Source organism: Akebia trifoliata, chromosome 9, assembly GCF_017979445.1.
Source record: "Akebia trifoliata isolate Shusen 1 chromosome 9, ASM1797944v1, whole genome shotgun sequence".
Taxonomy (NCBI): domain Eukaryota; kingdom Viridiplantae; phylum Streptophyta; class Magnoliopsida; order Ranunculales; family Lardizabalaceae; genus Akebia; species Akebia trifoliata.
In genome coordinates, this window is record NC_141383.1 from 25,384,071 (window position 1) to 25,390,245 (window position 6,175).

Genomic DNA, 6,175 nt, shown 5'->3' on the forward strand with positions numbered 1-6,175 from the left:
TATCAGAGCCAGGTTTCGATCCTGGGACCTGTGGGTTATGGGCCCACCACGCTTCCGCTGCGCCACTCTGATTTGTTTGTATGGTATACAAAACTTATTATTGAAATTTAAACAATAAGTTATGACACAGAAGCGAAACTGAGAAGGGTTGTGATCCAAAATCCGATCCGCTACAATCAAGTAGCTTCGGATCTAAATTGAGAATTTGGGTTCCATTAAGGATCCAACCTGATATAAATAATTATATCAAGCAGATTTGATCTGATTTGGACACGATCTGTGAACGGTTTGACCCATTCTTATTGAATTGATTTCAGATCCAATCCAGCCATGATCCACTGACGGCCCTTTAAGTAGGGCCTACTTGTTTAAAATTTTATATTGAGAATATTAGGGCTGCAACTTGGGTGGGCTGACCTGAACTCAACCAGGGCTCAACCCGATTGATGGGCGAGCTAGGCCTAATTATGTAGAAGATGAGTTGAACTTGGGTTAGAGTATCTCAACCCGATTTCAATTTGGTCGAGCTCGGGTTGATGGTACGAGTAATACGACTCAACTCAAACCCGATGCTATATACTAATATAGAAATATTCTTATATTAACTTTAGATTTTTTATTTAATTTTTTTTTATTCCATCTTATTATTGTGACTTGGACAATTAGTTAATATTAATGTAAACTTTGATTTAGTATGGTTTGTCTAAATATTCTCTCAATGATAGATTTGACGGTTGTTCGCAATTTTATTTACTAGTAGTTTTGTTTTTGCTAATCAAAATAAAATTGGTATTGTACAAAAAGCCCAACCATCCAACCCAAAAAAATGATCCAAAATTATCTAACTCGGGCTATCCCGAACTCAACCCGATTTTAGAAGATCAAGCTTTGGTTGAGCTTGGGTTCGTGAGCTTAGGCCCCATGGTTGGGTTGAGGGTTCTGCTACTCGGGTTGAGCCTGGGTTTATCCTCCAACCCGCCCAGGTTGCAGCCCTATTACATATTATCCTAATAACATTTACTTTTAAATTAACTAAAATAACACTCTTATTTGGGCTCCAGACTTTTTGACTTATGAGATACGAACTTGACCCAATTTGGACCAAGTGAAGGAAGTTGGGTCTAAATTAATGGCTAAGGCATTAACAAATGGGCTGATTTAGTCTCATATTGCTTTATTGGTGTAGGAGGACCAATGGATCAATGGGTTCCCTCATGTGATGGAGCTTGGTCTTTAAAAGTAGGCTGGGCCCAAAAGACAAGGGACATATGGAGACTTGGTTTTTAAGAGTGGGCTGGGCCAAAAAGAAATCATTTTTATTGATTTAGATGAAATTGTAATAACCCAAACTGTATTTGTATAGAAAATTATGTTAATTTATGCAAAAAGTAAATATAATTAAAAAGATACTTAACCTAATTAATTGATATTTTTCTTATAAAAGAACTTCACGAAACTTTTAGGTATAGAGTCGCACTGGAGTGACTACACATAACACTGCATTCACACTAAGCTGATGTGGAGGTGCGCACAAAACTATAATTGCTTTTCACTCATATCTCGAGGAAAATATATGGTTCCGTGCACACATCAACGTTAGAGCAGTGTGAAACAATCTTGGGCAGTCACTTTAGCATTTTCCTTTAGTATATCCTCGTTATAAAAACCATATTAAATATCTATCGTTAACGGCTAAAAGAACCAATTAATGAATTTCGTGGTGGCTTATTGGAGGTAGTCAAACCCCTCTACATAGTTGTTGGCACTTTATATTAGGGTAAATGCTGGAATGACACAGGGTATTTACTGCAATTCTCACAAGTCCGACGTGAGATGTGCACGTAACCATAGATGTGTTTCCTCGCGATACGAGTAAAGATCATCTATGGTTATATATGCATGTCCACGTCAGAATTGTGGGAATCACAATAAATCCTATGTCACCCCAGCACGACTCTTATATTAGTTATGCCATGATTGTTCTACTTACTTTCCATGATCACGATTTCAATTTTATAATTTTCTGCTTGGCCCTCCATCATCTCTATTGTTGGCAGTTTTATAATGTTTTGGATCATACACTTATGGTCTAGTCCACATTCCTTGAAACGAGGCTGTTTTCACTCTCCTAAATTTCTTTACAACCTTAGTCCATGTGGAGCTTTTTTTATTGGTTTACATTTACTGTACACACAATAATCTTTAGAGTCATGATTTTTTGACTCAAAAATTTTCATTCGATGTGTACGTGGTTGATGTGGTAAGGGCACAGAACCATAAATCTTTTTCTTCCGGATACATAAGGAAAATGATCAACGGTTTTGTGCCCTTGCCACATCAGCCGAGTATAAACCGAATAAAAATTTTCAAGTCAGAAAATCGTTAGCATAATCTTTATCTAAAGATATCCTAATCCTAGTAGAACACTTTATTACAATACATCATAATCTAATTCTTAATTGTTTATGTAACTAATATTACAACTTGACAATTTATTGTGTTTGAACCTAGTAAGTTTTATCGTTTCGAGTCTAATTAAGTCATATCATTCTTCATATGATGTTTTTCCCTCAATTCTTTTTTAAAATTCAATTTTGTGACCATGCTCTTCTCATAACCAAAATAGTGGTTTCTCATAAGATGTCAGTGGAGCCGTAAAGCCATCATCTACTGAACCCTGATCGACATCATTTAAGTTTGAGAGTTGAAACTATAGGGTATTAATCATGTTTGAACGCTCAACTTTCGTTCTTAATTGATGAATACATAATTGACAAATTCTTTTGCAGTAGTTCATTTTTCATGTATCTAAGAATTTTCTCTCCTAACCGTAAAATATAAATGCCTTTGACTATCCCTTTTAATCATTTTTCCGCTCTCGATATGCAAAAAGACACTGATTTACTCCCTTTGGTTATTTGTTTAAAATTGGGTAGCCTCCTAACTTACTTTGTTGCATACTGGAAAATTTCATTGGGGTTGAGACATGCAATCATAGGGACTAGTCCTATCCCAAAAGAGATGTAGGATACCCAATGTTATCAAAATAATAATACTGCAAACATGACCCAAACAATGAGCCCAAAGTGTATTGTGGATAAAAAGGAACAAGATGGCTTATACACATTCAGTTAACATTTAAAACTTTAGAACAATAATGCTCCAATAATATCAAAAGTTGAATTTCTTTATAAGAAATAAAAATTCTAAGTATAAATGTAATCTCGTTATAAAAATCACATTAAATATCTATCAATAATGAGTAAAAAAAATAAAAAAATCAATCAATGACTAAAGGTTGTGAGATTAATATAACATACTAACTTCCTATTAGTTAATGTCGATGTGTTAGACAATTCAATCCTAAAATCAATCTTCCTTAACTTTCCCAATCTCACAACAAAATAATTTGAAATTGAAAAATCCAAGATGTTGAATTAATTCACGACTTTACGTAAATTGTAGCATTAATCATAATATCATTAGATGATTCAATCACCTTACAAGATATTTATGTCCATGCATCTTTTAAGCATATTCTTATATAAATCTTATTAGGGTTCCTCATTATTTAATTCAATCCTATCTAAAATAAACTTCAAATAAGGAAAGACATTTAATATCATAAATACCAAATTTGATATAATGTATCATAATCTAATACTCCAATCTAACTTTAAAACTAACATAACAAGCCAACATCTTGACCATGCAAAGGTCGTATTTCGACACTAATGATAGAGAAATTGTAATAACCCAAATTGCATTTGTATAAAAAATTATGTAAATTTATGCAAAAGGTAAATATAATCAAACAGGTATTTAGCCTAATTAATTGATATTTTCCTTTAAAAGAACTTCACGAAATTTTAAATATAGAGTTATGTTGGAGTGACTACACAAGACACTACATTTCACATTATGCTGATGTGGAGGTGCGCAAAGAACCATAAATGTTTTTCACTTGTATCTCGGGAAAAAAAAATCTATATGATTTTGTGAACATATCAACATCAGAGCAGTGTGAAACACAGTCTTACACTGTCACTTTAGCATTTTCCTTTAATGTATCTTCGTAATAAAAACCCTATTAAATATTATCGTTAACTAGTACAATAACCAATTAATGAATTTTGTGGTGGCTTATTAGATGTTGTCAAATTGATAAACTAGAAATGCCAGTGACAAAAGCATTGCTCCCCATTTTGTATTGTATTATTATTATCGATAAGCTTGTTTCTAATTAAGTTAAATATCTAGTTTCATCACCAAAAGACTTTACCAACTAAGTTAGCTTGCATCTGCTTTATTTTTATTAAGATTTCCATGTGTTACATAATTTAATCCTATACTCAATCTTCTTTGATTTTTCTAATCTCGCAAAAGGTTGATTTGAAATGAAAAATCCAAGATATTAAATTGACACTTTAAGTCAACTTTAGTGTTGCTAATAATATCAAAGCTTTTTTTATATTAGAGTTTTTATAATAAAAAAAAATCATTATACAATTTGATCCACAAACATGATATATGTGTAAGCTCTATTAGAAAATTAGATCATGAAACATATATATCTATCATGTGTACTTTTTATATATATAAAACCTGGTAGGATTCATTGTAATTCAATTCAATTATCGGTATAAACATATTTCAAATAAGAAAACATAGTATAATTGTGAGACCAAAAGTTGGAGGCCACACTATCTTCAAATGTGTACCATTAGAATTAATTCGACTTTGAAGATTTGATCGGGTTCTTTCTCTCTAAGTTTAACTCCTGCAAAAGAAGTAAACTCTCCGACGCTCAAGTTAGATGGTGTTAACATGATTGTGCTACTTACTTTCTATGACCAAGATTTCAGTTTTATAATTTTCTACATGTCCCTCCATCATCTCTACTGTTTGTAGTTTTATAACGTTTTGAATCATACGCTTACGGTCTAGTCCACATTCCTTGAAACCTAGCTATTTTCACTTTCCTAAATTTCATTACAACCCTAGCCCATATGGACCTTTTTTTGTTGGTTTAACATTTAGTGTACGCACAATAGTCGTAATTTTCTGACTCGAAAATTTTCATTCTATGTGTACGTGGTTGATGTGGTAAGGGCACAGAACCATAAATCTTTTTTTTGGGGATACATAAGGAAAATGGTCAACGATTTTGTGCCCTTATAACATCATCTGAGTACAAACTGAGTGAAAAAAATTTAGTCAAAAAATTATTAGCGTAATCTTTAACTAAAGATATCCTAATCCTAGTAGAACACTTTGTTACAATGCATCATAATTTAATTCTTAATTATTTATGTAACTAATACTACAACTTGACAAACTATTGTTTCTGAACCTAGTAAGTTTTATCGTTTCGAGCCTAATTATGTCATAGCATTCTTCATGATGCTTTTCCCTCAACTCTTTTTTAAAATTCAATTGTGTGACCATACTCTTCTCATAATCAAAATGGTGGTTTCTTATAAGATGTCGGTGGAGCCATAAGGCCATCATCCATTGAACCCTAATCGACATCGTTTAAATTTGAGAGTTGAAACTATAGGGTATCAATCATATTTGAACGCTCAACTTTCGCTATTAATTGATGAATACATCCTTGACAAATTCTTTTGTAGTAGTTCGTTTTTCATATATCTAAGAATTTTCATTCTTAACTATAAAATATAAATGCCTTTGACTATCCCTATTAATCATTATTCCACTCTCAATACGCAACACGACACTGATTTGCTCTCTTTGGTCGCGTGTTTGAAATTGGGTGACCTCCTGACTTTTCCTTGTTGCATGCTGAAAATTTTTATTAGGGTTGAGACATACAATCATAAGGACTAATCTCGTCCCAAAAAGAATGTGAGATACCCAACATTATCAAAATAATAATAATACTGGAGATATGACTCAAACAATGAGCTAGAAGTGTATTGTGGAAAAACGGGACAAGATGGCTTATACATATATGTGTTAACGTTTAAAGCTTTAAGATAATAATGCTCCAATAATATCAAAAGTTGAATTTCGTTATAAGATATGAAACTTCTAAGTATAAACGTAATCTCGTTATAAAAATCACATTAAATATCTATTGATAACAAGTAAATAAAATAAAATAAAAATCAATCAATGATTGTTTTGTGAACGATGATTGAAGGTTGTGAGA

The 6,175-nt window shown here is 32.5% G+C and overlaps 1 non-coding gene across 1 annotated transcript; it reads right to left on the bottom strand.

Moving 5' to 3' along the window:
• Nucleotides 1-72, bottom strand: TRNAM-CAU (transfer RNA methionine (anticodon CAU)). Its single transcript has one exon. It is a non-coding gene; the product is annotated as a tRNA-Met (tRNA).
• Between the last annotated feature and the right edge of the window lie 6,103 nt (nucleotides 73-6,175).